Here is a 13,967-nt window from a genome sequence, read left to right on the forward strand (position 1 = left end):
CATACAGTTCCTCGTGTTGTGGTGACCCCCAACCATAAAATTATTCTCGTGGCTACTTCATCATTGTCATGTTCCTACTGTTATGAATCGTCATGGAAATATCTGATATGCAGGATGTATTTTCATTGTTACAAATGGAACATAACGAAGCCATCGTGATTCATCACAAAAACAATATGTAATTATACAGGTGTTTTCCGATGGTGTTAGGCGACGCAGGTGAAAGTGTCGTTCGACCCCTAAAGAGGGTCGTGACCCACAGGTTGAGAACCACTGCTGTAGTTAGTCATTTAGGTGCTAGAGGCCCGGTGCATGAAATGCTTGCACGGGTAGGGTCCCTAGACCTGGCCGTCCATCAGGCCCAACCTGTGGGGCGACCGGCGGGGCAATCGGGGGGGACCCTGCTGACACCCGCCTTGGCTGGCCTGGGGTCTGTGGGGGGGCATCCACGCGGTTTTCTGTATAAAAAAAAGTGCTTGGGAAATGTCGGTGATAATTCAATATTAAATTAGTTCCAGTGTTTAAACACATGGTGATCTCATCTCAGGCCCACACCGATGGTGGTTAGGGGAGGAGATATATACATACCATTGGTGGAACATTCGGCAAAAAACGGGTGAGACTCCTGTATTCCCAAAAGAAATTGTTTGATAACAAAATTCACAACCTAAAAAAAGCAAAACTGCTTAGTGTCAGTCTGGCTGCCAGGTCCTGAGATTTTAATAAAAAACCCAGCTGTCTATCTGAGAACCATAACATCATTATACATGTATGCCGTTCCTACCAAAGAAAGTGCGAAATCACTCCTTCCCAATTCTAGCCAACCAAAACACCATTGATTATTCCCATTTTCCTCTCAGAATGTGTCTTACAATGAGAGCGAGAAAAAAAGAATATATATAAATTTATAACCAATAAAAATCCCTGTAATCCTGGCACCCACTCTGTGCAGCAGGTTGCCGCATGCTGGGCAAATTCCCATCGGGGAACCTGGCTGATGCCTGAGGCACGAGGGTGTGGCTCAGGCCATATGTTCTAGAGACAGAATGGGGCTTTTGGTGAGTCTGCTGGACACTGTGGGTGGCATCCTGGACAAAGCGTGCGCCTGCTGGCTGAGTGGTGTCAGTGACAGGAACTGCCTGCTCATGATTGAGCCCAGAAGGTGAGCAGGCGCTCCCCTCAGCTCTTTGGAATGGAAGTGCTGGGCATGTCAACTCAGGTTTTCTGCCAGCTGATGCAGGGCTGAGACAGGGGTCTTGCACACTCTTCCTCTTTTTTTATGGTGATGGGCAGCGGCTTGGTTGGACGCTGTGGGAGACACCAAATAGAGGTTTCGCCTTAGGACTTTTTCGTCCTCAAGTATAGAGAAAATTAAACAAATTCCAAAACAAAGATCCTAATGAGAGCTATGAGGGACATGGGCAAATATACCAGCTATTTGTGTGCAGATGAGGAGGCCAGCCTGGTGAGGATGTTTTAGGAAGAGGGACTCTTGCATGGGAAAGCACACTCCACATAGAGGCACAGAACTCGCCTCTGTGTCCAAAACATGTCCCTCTCATCCATGCTACTTCCTCAGGTTCCTCACTGAGGCCAGCCCATACTCACCCTGAGAAACATGTCCTCTGGTAGGGACTCCTTGGTGCCACCTGGGCCCTCTGTGGCTGCTTCCCTTTCTGGACTTTCAAGGGTCTTTATGGCCCCCGTTCTGGGTTTCGATCCTCCATTGAGCACTCCACAGCAGACCTTCATGTCTTTCCGTCTCACCTGTGGACTTTTGAATCTCCTGTGGAATAAGGAAAGAGAAATACGTCAAAATCACACACAAAGCAAGCTCCTATGGCACTGTCTGCTTCAAATCTGCTGAAGAGACCTCAGGAGCTCAGTAAAAACATCTGCCTCCCCTGTGATCCCTCCTTCTGAGTCCTTTGTCCATCCTCTCATAATTGCCTCTCTCTTCCCAGCTTAGGACTCTAAGTCAACACAGCCGAGACTCACCTGGTGAGTTGCATGTGCATGCATCACGGAGGGGTTTAGAAGAGGAGACTGTGATTGGTTCTACCCTGTGTGCCTAGTAAGACAGAGAAAGGCAGTATTTCCCAGGACTTGCGCTATCATCAATACATTGAGAATTGGGGTTTATATACTAGCACAGCAAAGTAATAATAAGTGAAGTCTAGGTTTATATTTGTTAATTTTCCTGGTGTAAATACTCTCATCATTGTCAGTTGCAAACTGCTCAAATGATGGAACTGAACATATACATGTTAAGACATATCAGTAGCACAGCATTATGTTTTATTTGTAATATGCTGATACAGTAGCAACAAATATGCTCAAGAACTTTCATAATAAAATAAAATTTTGGGGAAGTGTCCATTTTTAAAACTTTCTTTAAGTTTGATTTAAGTATTTTCTTTTAAACTATATCTTTTTTTAAACATAAATTTTTCATGTTTCCATGCATTCCTGCATCACTGAAACCAGGATCCTCCTGCCCTTATCTCTGCTTCATTCTCAGTATATAAAAGAAGTGATGCAGAAATACTACCTGCCTTAGAAATAGCTTACTTGAAATATTTCCTTGTAAAGGACACTTATAAAATCCCATGAATCCTTTTTGCATCTGTCTATTCTCAGGTACATTATTGGGTTATTTTACATAAATTTCTATATATGTCTTGCTGTGGCAAAATAGCTCAGTGGGTCAGAGAATCATCTCAATAACACTTAGGTTGCAAGTTCCATCACTGGTGGGGCAATTACAAGAATCAGCCGATTAAGATATGAAAGTAATGGAACAAAAGAACTGTTGTGTGTGTCTGTCTCTATCCCTGTTTTCCTCTCACTCTAAAATCAATATATGTGTTTACTCACCCAGTCAGCCCAAGCACATGTAAACATCAGCACAGCCCAGGGGCCACGTGGTGACCAGCAGCCAGGGTTCTCATGAAGGCAAAGCAGGACAGTATGGGAGGGGGTGTTGCCGTAAGTGTGGCAGGTAGGGAACTCAGGCTGAGATGCACAATTGCCCATAGGGGATGATGGCTTCCCTGGGACTAAAGCAAAGAAGGTGGGAGAAGCTTTGGGCTAGGACATGCCCCTGTGGTCTCTGCACCTTCCAGTCAAGGGCTTTAGGCTGGGCTATTTCACATTCAGATGGTTGAGAAGCCTAGATTCCTCTCAGGTGTCAAGGCTGGGAGCAGCAGTGGCTGCTGGGCAGGTGGGTGTGTGTGGGCAGGAATAACCCAGGGCAGTTGCCAGGGAGAATTGTTGCTGGGCCATGTGTGTGGCTCTGAGGCCCACCTTAGTCACATTCCAGGCTGATGGTCTCTCTGTTCTTTGGGGCCATGGTTAGTGGGAAATGGAGCAAGCTCTGCTACAGGAGTTCCTGGGGGGTCATGACCTGGGATCAGCATGTGCTCCAAGAAAACTTGTGACCCAGGCAGGGCCAACCTAGTCCACTGTAATGAAGTGCTACAGCCATTGACTTGCCCAGGGAGGGAGAGGAGCTTTCTCTGCAGAGGCTGATTCCCTATGTGCCCAGCAGGAGGGGGAGCAGGCTGCTGAGCCAGGTGGTCCTGTCTTGGGTTACCAGTGTCTTGAAGTTGAGCCACCAAAGGAAGTTCCAGATATTTATCAATCTAGAGAAAGTGTCCTGATCTTTCCTTCATGGGTAAGCATCCACCCTGCTGCACTGAGACTGCTCTACTGCCTGCACAGCCCACCCCTCTACACTCTTTCCTGGCTGTGCCTGCAATGTTCCCACTGAAGGGATGCTCCTGAAGTTAGTTGATGGACCCTGAACTCTGGGCACAGTGTGCTGTTGGGGTGTGTGGGTGAAGGAGCAGAGAGGTTGGGGTCTGGGACAGGGCTGGAGAGGGGCAGGGTCCTTGAGAAGGTGGACTGAGGGAAGGCTCTAGGAATGAGAATTGGAATCAGACTGGATGTAGAGGCAGCAGCCAATGGCGGGCACAGCTGAGCCCTGTAAGGAATGGGGGCATGGACACTGTTGACCCAACTGTCCCAGACTCTGGAAATACAGAGTCCCCTTCCCTTAGGAGCTGGTCTCCTAGTGGAGGACAGCCCACAGACATTGAACAGGACAGCTGTGACAGGCGACAGGAGCTCAGGCACAAGGTGAAGCCAGTGGTGGTGAGTGGGGGCCTCCCTAAGACAATTCGGGAAGGGGTGGCAGAGTCCAGTTAGAAGGCCTGCTGGGAGCATTCCCCTCTCCCCCGATTTGGGAGATGAAGGGAGGTCACTGTGGCTGATTTGGACAACTGAAATTAGAAAGGGGGTCCTGGCTGGCATGTGGACGCTGTGGCAGGACTTGACCTTCTCCTCAGGAGGCCTCACAGTTTGCCTCCAGGCCCAGGCTGCCTGCAGAAGGGCTGGTGGGCATCCCCTTCAGAAAAATCATTGCCAGAGGGAAATTTACAGTCCTGAATGGACATAAAGAATCCAGGGGCTTAAACATGTTTAATGATGTGGGGTTTTTCTGAAATCTGTGATATTGGTTCTTTTAGCCTCTTACTTGACAGGAGACAGAATTCTACTGAGTTCAGGTGATTCTGATAACTGTTCTAGAGAGATAGGTTTAGATTTAACCATATGTACTTGAAATCTCAACACCTTATTTTTTTTTTAATTCTGTCCCAGGAAATTGTTTATTAATTTTGGAGAGAGAGAGAGAGAGAGAGAGAGAGAGAGAGAGAGAGAGAGAGAGAGAGATAAAGAGGGGGGGAAAAGAGGAAGCATCGACAACAAAGGAAACCTGGATTAATTGCCTCCTCTTTGCTTTCTGCACAAGGATCAAATTTGCAAACTAGTTAGTTAAGTGCCCTTACCATGAATCAAACAGGCCATTGATTTGTGGGGGTGAGCTTTACGGGAGGATGCCCCAACCCACTGAGCCCCCTGAGCAGGGCAGCACCTTATTCTTAATGTTTCCTTTAAGAGAGTAAATTAGTATGACTCAGTATTTGTGGGGTCCCAACCTTTATGTGCTTTGGAAGGCACAAAATAATGGCAGAAAATCACTCTTTGTCCAATATTGGGTTATTTTGCATTGCTGACCAAGGCCTTGAAAAGAAAGTCTGCATGACTTTGTGGTTGTAAATTGCAGCCTGGTGCCTCTTTATTGGTGAGTTCAATGGTGATAAAGAATAGGAGTCCTTTGTTGTGCTTGTGTGAACAATATGAATTATACTAGAGGCCCAGTGCATGAAATTGTGCACGGGAGGGGTGTCTCCACTGGCCAGCGATCAGGGCCAATCTGGGCCATCTCACCCAATCCAGATTGGCCGAACACCAGGAACAAGGTAACCTACTGCACTAAGTGTCCCCTGGTGGTCAGTGCACGTCATAGCAACCGGTCATTCCTGGTCGTTCATGTCAATTTGCATATTACCATTTTATTATATACGATAGAGTCTCCCTTCACAGTAAGCATTACATAGTTCTCAGCAATGTCTAGGGGAACTCCTCCCCACAGACTTCAAAAGAGCCTTGTGCCATGAAATATGAAATCTCATACACTGGTGTCCTTTGTTTTAAGACTCTGAGGTTTAAATGGAACCTCCATTAGGACAGAAACACTGAATTCACAATGAGGCGGAAAGACTGCAGTAAATTGGAGGAAAAGTGCCCTTCTGAACATTTCCCAAAAATGACCAAAGGTCTGTGGCTTGTGTGATGTCTGCAAACATACATTCTCGGGGCCTCCATAACTGTTTTCTGTGGCTGAAGTCATTGGCAGAAAAAATAAAGTTTATTGGAGCCCCTGGCCTCACCTCAAGGTTTCCTCAACTGTCAAGACCTCAAAGATGAGGAAAGATAATCCTGTAATCAGTCACAGGATGTATTTTTTGTAACCAGTCAACATTCTTGTGGATTCCGATGGCAAAAGTCTTCACTGATTGCTGATATTTGCTGCTCCTGTGGCAAGGCTGGTCCTCCCAGGAAATTAGGAGAGAGATGGTAGAGACCTTATAGGGTTGTGATTTTAATTTGCTAACAAGAAAGGGATATCCAGGATTTTATTTGGAAGTTCTTTTTAAGGCTTTATTAAGTCTATTTATAACTGACATGCAAGAAGATGCACTCTTCTAATGTGTACTATGTGGTGTGCTTGGACATGTGGATAAAGCTGTAAAAATGTCACATGTGAAATAATCATATATCTCACGCTTGCGCAGGTTAGACCAAAAGTCGGCTTACAGATGTGGGTATGCAAATCACAGAGTTTATTCTCTTATTTTATATAGGTCTTTTTCACTTTTAAAAATAATGTTATTGCCGAAACCGGTTTGGCTCAGTGGATAGAACGTCGGCCTGCGGACTGAACGGTCCCGGGTTCGATTCCGGTCAAGGGCATGTACCTGGGTTGTGGGCACATCCCCAGTGGGAGATGTGCAGGAGGCAGCTGATCGATGTTTCTCTCTCATCGATGTTTCTAACTCTCTATCTCTCTCCCTTCCTCTCTGTGAAAAATCAATAAAATATATTTAGAAAAAAAAAATAATGTTATTGACCTTTTACAAACAGAGAAAAGTAGAAAATGAGAAATGGAGACATGTGAAACATTGAAGTGCTACCTCCTGTCCACAACCTACAGGGCATCCAGGTGGCATTGTGCCCTGAACTGGACTGAAACCAGTGCCCTTTCAGGACAAAGGATGGTGCCCAACCAACTGAAATACAATGACCAGAGAAGAAATTATACTTGTGTTATTATTTACTATTGTATTAATCTCCATACCCACAATTCTTAACCTATTTTACCACACCCCATATATACCTCCTGCCCTATTATAATCTCTCTTTCTTCCTTCCCCTGCTCTAAATGCAGTTATTGATTTTCCTTGCTTTACAAGATTAGTTCACCTATCTACACTAATAAAAGAGAAACATGGTAATTAGTGTACGACCGCTACCCTTCCCATTGGCTAATCAGCATATCCTTATGCAAATTAACTGTCAGCCAAGATGGCGGCCGGCAGCCAGGCAGCTGGAAGCGAACATGAGGCTTGCTTGCTGCAGTGAAGGAGGACTCCAACATTCCCCGCCTGCCTTGCCGGCCTCTGAGCTGGCAGTTTGAAACTTTTTAACAAATAATACAAGCTAAACAAAACCCCAGCCGGGATCTCAGAGCTGAAGTTATACATTTTTTCGATTATAGAATGGCAAACAAACCAGATACGAAGCCTCAGAGCTAGAGCCAGAGCTAAAGCTGGCCCAGAATAAAATAAAAAAAGAGAAAAAAAAGGAGTGGTTGGGAGCTTCAGTCAACAACCACCAGCCTGAAAGCAGCCCTCAGCCCCTCACCCAGACTGGCCAGGCACTCCAGTGGGGACCCCCACCCTGAAGGGTGTGTGACCAGCTGCAAACAGCCATCATCCCCTCATCCAGGCTGGCCAGGCACCCCAGTGGGGACCCCCACCCTGATCCAGGACACCCTTCAGGGCAAACCAGCCGGCCCCCAGGCTTCTATCCTATAGAGAAAAAGGGTAATATGCTTCCCAGCACCTGGATCAGCGGAGCCGTGAGGCCTCTTGGCACCGGATCAGCGTGACGGGGGCAGCGCCCAAACCCCCTGATCGCCCTGCAGCTCTGTGTGTGACAGGGTGCGGCATCCCAAACCCCTGATGGGCCCTGCTCTGTGTGTGACAGGGTGCAACGCCCCAACCCCCCCCCCCCCCCACAGGCCCTGCTCTGTGTGTGACAGTGTAGAGCCATAACCTCCCCATCGGCCCTGCCCTGAGTGTGACAGGGGGTAACTCCCCAACCCCTTGATGGGCCCTGCTCTGTGCATGACAGGGGGCAGCTCCCAACCCCCTGATTGGCCCTGCTCTGTGCGTGACAGGGGGTGGCGCCGCAACCTCCCCATTGACCCTGCCTTGAGTGTGACAAGGGGCGTTGCCCCAACTCCCCAATCGGCCCCACCCTGAGTGTGACTGAGGGTGGCATCGCAACCTCCCAATCCGCCCTGCTCTGTGCATGACAGGGGGCGGTGCCCCAACTCCCTAATCAGCCCTGCTCTGAGCCCGACCAAGGGCTGTACCTAGGGATTGGGCCTGCCCTCTGCCACCCGGGAGCAGGCCTAAGCCAGCAGGTGATTATCTCCTGAGGGGTCCCAGACTGCGAGAGGGCACAGGCCTGGCTGAGGGACACCCGCCCCCTCACCCCCCATGCACAAATTTTTGTGCACCGGGCCTCTAGTATATATATAAAAGCCCAAGTGACTGTTACAACCAAATGACTGGTCAACTTGGCATTTTGATGCACACACACCACTAGGAGGCAGATGTTCAATGCATTAGCTGCCCCCTGGTGATCAGTGCACCCCCACAGCCAACCTCTCACAGTCCTTACCCCTGGCTGGCCGGCCCCAACAGGGACTGGGCAAGACAGCCCAATCGCCGGCCAGCTGAGGGAAACCTACCCATGCACGAGTTCGTGCACTGGGCTTCTAGTATTTTTCATAATGTTTTAAACACTATAATGTGTGTATTTTTAACAAGTATGGTATTCTTTTATGCTACACAGTTAATTTGAGGTTCAACACTAATGCTTATGTGAAAAGTTAATTATTTTTTATTGCTGAGTAGTATTGTGTTGTGTAAATAACCACTTTATCTATTGATCTGTCTATGGCTTTTTGTTATTCCCATGTTTGAGGTATTATAAATAAATTTCCTGGGAATATTAGCTTCAGTTCCTTATACAAATGTATGTTTTCCTTATCTAACTGTTGCAGTACAGGTGATTGTTTTGCTTTTGAAGAAATTCTAGTTTTTCTTTATCACTGTGAGCACATGTGATGTTTAATATTTTTAAAATTGTAGGCCTGAAAATCAGTAGTGTTACCTTGTTTCATTTTAATTCCATATCCCTAAGAAACTTTTTTCTTTTTTTAAAAAAATATATTTTATTGATTATCTACAGAGAAGAAGGGAGAGGGACAGAGAGCCAGAAACATCGATGAGAGAGATCCATCAGCTGCCTCCTGCACGCCCCCCAGTGGGGACGTGCCCGCACCAAGGCACATGCCCTTGACCAGAATCGAACCTGGGACCCCCGAGTCCGCAGGCTGATGCTCCATCCACTGAGCCAAACCGGTTGGGCACCTAAGAAACTTTTATGGTGAGCATTTCTTCATGCATGTATTTACGCTGTCCTTATCTCCTTTGTTGAAAAGTCTGGTCAGAAACTTTTTCCAATCTTTAAAATGAATTTATGATTTAATCAATACGAAGTCATTTCACCGTGTAAGACATCTGTTTTCACCTCACTCATTCCTCAAGGAATCAAGTTCTTGCTTTGTCATTTGGAACTATACATTTTGAATACTGGGAGGAAAACTATTTTTTTAAAATTGTATCCTATGTACAATTTAAACCCCACTTCCATGATAAACTGACTCTGCTACAGATATTTCCAATTTCTGCCATACTCCTTCCCTGTTTTCTCCCTCTACCCTTCCCCCACTGCTAGTCCCTCACCACATTATTGTCTATGTCCATGGCCTATGCATATACTTTGTTTAAAATATTTTTGTTGATTTTAGAAAATGGAAGGGAGAGAGTTGAAAACATCAATGATGAGAGATAATTGTTGATTAGTTGCCTCATACATGATGCCACCCCCACACTGAGAATAAAGGCTGCACCCTTTGTATGCGCCCTAACCAGGAAAAGAACCAGTATCACATGACCTCATCATTTGTGGAATATAATGAACAGCATAAATTTATGAACAATAATAGATTCAGAGACATGGAAGCATCGAACAGACTGTCAAACTTCAGAGGGAATTCAAGGGAGGGAGAAGGAGGTAAGGGATCAACCAAAGGACTTATATGCATTCATATGAACATAACCAATGGACAGAGACTCTATGGGGATAAGGCCTGTGCTGAGGCTGGGAGTGGCTGGGCAGAACTCAATGAGTGAAAAAGGAGTTATATGTAATACTATATGTTATACTTTAAACAATAAATAATTTTAAAAATGAAAAGAACCATGACCTCCTGGTTCATAGGTGGAGGCTCAACCCCTGAGCTACACCAGCTGGGCTGCATTATTTTAAAACTTATGAAAATGCGTATATTTTTCATTGGTGATAGTATTATCGATGTTTCCATTTCCCGCCTCTGTGTATATTCTTTGGTGGATCTCTTGCATTCCTCCCCCACCTTCTTCCCCTCAGAGACCTGTTAGTCTGCTCCAATTAGCCAGGCCTATGGTCCCATCTACTCCCTCCCAAGGCATCACTTGCTGGGCCACAACACCTTTATTCATCTTAGTCATTGGCAGGGATGCTAGCACTCCCCAGTGTGTTTGAGTAAGCTACATTACCCAGAAGGAACTGCACTCTTGTGGGCTGTGCTAAAGACCAGTAAATTAGATGAAAAGTGCCTCTTCACGTTTTCCACAAATGATCCAAGGTCTGTGGCTTGTGTGATGTTTGCTTACAGACATTCTCAGGGCCTCCATAACTCTTTTCTGTGGCTAAAGTCATTGGCAGAGAAAATAAACACACAGATTTTTGGATTCCCCTGGCCCATCTAGGGTGTTCACTTCAAGGTTTCCTCAACTGGCAACACCTCAAAGCTAGAGGAAGAATATTCCTATAATCAGTCCCAGGATGTGTTTTTTGTAACCGGTCAGCATTCCTGTGGATTCAGAGGGCCATAGTCTTCACTGCTTGCTGATATTTGCTGCTCCTGTGGCAAGACTGGTCCTCCCAGGAAATTAGGGGAGAGATGGTAGAGCCCATATAGGGTTACCATTTTAATTTCCTAACAAGACAGGGATAACCAGGTCTTTATTTGGAAATGTTTGTTAAGGCTTTATTAAGTATATTTATAACTGACATGCAACAAAATGCACTCTTCTAATGTGTACTATGTGGTGAACTTGGACATATGGATAAAGCTGTAAAAATGTCACAAGTGAAATATCACCCATATATAGGTTAGGGCAAAAGTAGGCTTACATGCGAATATGCAAAACACAGAGTTTATTCTCCCTTTTAAAATAAGTCTTTTATATATTTAACATATTTTATTGACCTTTTAGAAAGAGTGGAAGAGAGAGAGACAAACAGCAATATGGGAAAGAAACATTGAACTGCTGCCTCCAGCACGTCAACTACAGGACATCCAGGCAGGCATGCGGCCTGATCTGGAATGGAACCATTACAATTCAGGGAAAGGGACTGTGCTTAACCAAGTGAAGTACAATGGCCAGGGAAGAGTTTATTCTTGTATTATTGTTTATAAACCCTTGTATTAATTTCCATACTAACAATTCTAAACCTACTTTAATACACCCTATATTTACCTCCTGTCCATTTATAATCTCTCTTTCTGCCTTCTCCAGCTCTAAATGCAGTCATTGATTTTCCTTCCTTTACAAGATTAGTTCATATTTTTCATAGTGTTATAAAAACTATAATGAGTGTGTTCTTTAATAAATATGGGACTCTTTCACGCTACACAGTTATTTGGATTTTCAACGCTAATGCTTATGTGAAAAGTTAAGTATTTTTTTATTGCTGAGTATTTTTTTAATCTTTGATCAACCCATTTTATTTTTTTTTTTTTTAATTTTAATTTTTTTTGCTAAAAGTATTACAAAGGGTATTACATATGTGTCCTTTTTCCCCCCCGCCCTTGACAATCCCCTGCCCTCCCTTACCCCCAGTGTCTTATGTCCATTAGTTATGCTTATATGCATGCATACAAGTCCTTCGGTTGATCTCTTACTCCCCTCCCTTCTGCCCCCCAGCCCTCCCTGGACTTCCCACTGCAGTTTGACAATCAGTTTGAGGCAGCTCTGCCTCTGTATCTATTATTGTTCAAAAGTTTGTAATGGTCTTTATTATCCATGAAGAATGAGATCATGTGGTATTTTTCCTTCATTGACTGGCTTGTTTCACTTAGCATAATGCTCTCCAGTTCCATCCATGCTGTTGCAAATGGTAAGAGTTCCTTCTTTTTTACAACAGCATAATATTCCATCGTGTAGATGTACCACAGTTTTCTAATCCATTCATCTACTGATGGGCACTTAGGCTGTTTCCAGATCTTAGCTATGGTGAATTGTGCTGCTATGAATATATGGGTGCACATATCCTTTCTGATTGGTGTTTCTGGTTTCTTGGGATATACTCCTAGAAGTGGGATCACAGGGTCAAATGGGAGTTCCATTTCCAGTTTTTTGAGGAAACTCCATACTGTCTTCCATAGTGGCTGCACCAGTCTGTATTCCCACCTATTGCTGAGTATTATTGTGTTCTTTGAATAACCACTTTATCTATGGATTAGTTTATGGTTTTGGTTATTTTTAGGTTGGAGGCATTTTGAATACATTTTCTGTGAATATTGGATCCAGTTCTTTATATAAATGTATGTTTTCCTTATCTAAGTGTTGCAGTGTTGATGAGTATTTTACTTTTTAAGATATGCAGAACTGTGATTTAAAATGGTCCTTCCTTTGCCTTCCTAGTCACCCACAGTAATGAAAATTCTAGTTTTTCTTTATCCCTGTGAGCACATGTGATATTTAATATTTTTAAATTGTTGACCCCAAATTCAGTAGTGTTAAGTTGTTTTGTTTTAAATCCATTTTTCTAAAATCTTTATATCGAGCATTTGTTTATGCATATAAACACCCTGTCTTTATCTACTTTGATGAAAAGTCTGGTTAGAAACTTTTAAAATGAATTTATGATTTAACCAACAGGAAGTCATTTCACCATCTAAGACATCTGTTTTCACTTCACTCATTCCTCTAGGCCTCAACTGCCTTTTTTGCTATTTGGAACTATATGTTTTGAATATTGGAAGCAAAATTGTTCTTTCTCAAATTTTATCCTATGTACAATTTAAAGCCCACTTGCATGATACACTTATAAGATTAACAACATAGCTAACATTCTCCACCATTCAGTTTAAGTTAAAGCAGTAGTAGTAGTAGTATATTAAGTGGAGTCAAGTTTGTAGTATTTGTCAATTTTCCTGGTGTAAATACTCTCATTATCAACACTTTCAAACTTCCAAAGTGATAGCACTGAACATTGGCCTGCTAAGATATTTCAGTAGCAAATCATTATATTTTATTTTCAACTTATTGATACAGTAGGTACAAACATGCTTAGGAACATTCATAATAAAATAGTAAAATAATTTGGAATTGGCAAGTTTTAATCATTTTTTAAAAATTTGACTTAAGTATATATAATTAATTTAGAATATACATTCAAAAATATTTTTATTGATTTCAGAGAGGAAGGGAGGAGTGATATAGAAACATCAATGATGAGAGAGAATCACTGATAGGCTGCCTCCTGCATGCCTCACAATGGGGATCCAACCAACTGAACATGTGTCCTGACTAGAAATGCAACCATGACCTCCAATTTCATAGGTCAATGCTCAACCATTGAACCACCACCAGCCAGGCTCTCCTAAGGCAGCAGTTCTCATTCTGTGGGTTGCGACCAATTTGGCGGTCGAATGACCCTTTCACATGGGTCACCTAAGACCATCCTGCATATCAGATATTTACATTACAATTCATAACAGTAGCAACATTACAGTTATGAAGTAGCAACGAAAATAATTTTATGGTTGGGTCACAACATGAGGAAGAGTATTTAAAGGCCCAATGTTTTAAGGGATCCTACTCGACCAGTAAACACGGCTGCAATGAGCAGCGACAGCTCATCCCATGCCAACCCCCTGAACCTGCGCTCAAGGCCACCTTTTCTCTGATTCATCAGTGAGCTTACAGCAGCCCCCCTTTCCCCTCACTTACTAGTATTTCCCACAAGTTTCTAGGAGCCAAAGGAGCCCAGCCTCATCTCTCTGCTGTTCCTTGTTCTATTCTAAGCCCTGGCTTGTTTTTTTTTTTTTTCATTATCCCCATGTAGAATAAACGTTCCGTCACATTCTCTGA

The 13,967-nt window shown here is 44.0% G+C and overlaps 1 pseudogene; it reads left to right on the top strand.

Annotated features, from left to right (window-relative positions):
- Window positions 1-1,046: 1,046 nt before the first annotated feature.
- LOC138998606 (ephrin-A2 pseudogene) overlaps window positions 1,047-13,967 on the top strand; it is a 56,756-nt pseudogene continuing 43,835 nt past the window's right edge.

The sequence above is a fragment of the Myotis yumanensis genome, unplaced genomic scaffold (assembly GCF_028538775.1).
Source record: "Myotis yumanensis isolate MYYU_CA2020_CCGP unplaced genomic scaffold, mMyoYum1.0.hap1 SCAF_20, whole genome shotgun sequence".
In the NCBI taxonomy this organism is placed as follows: Eukaryota; Metazoa; Chordata; class Mammalia; order Chiroptera; family Vespertilionidae; genus Myotis; species Myotis yumanensis.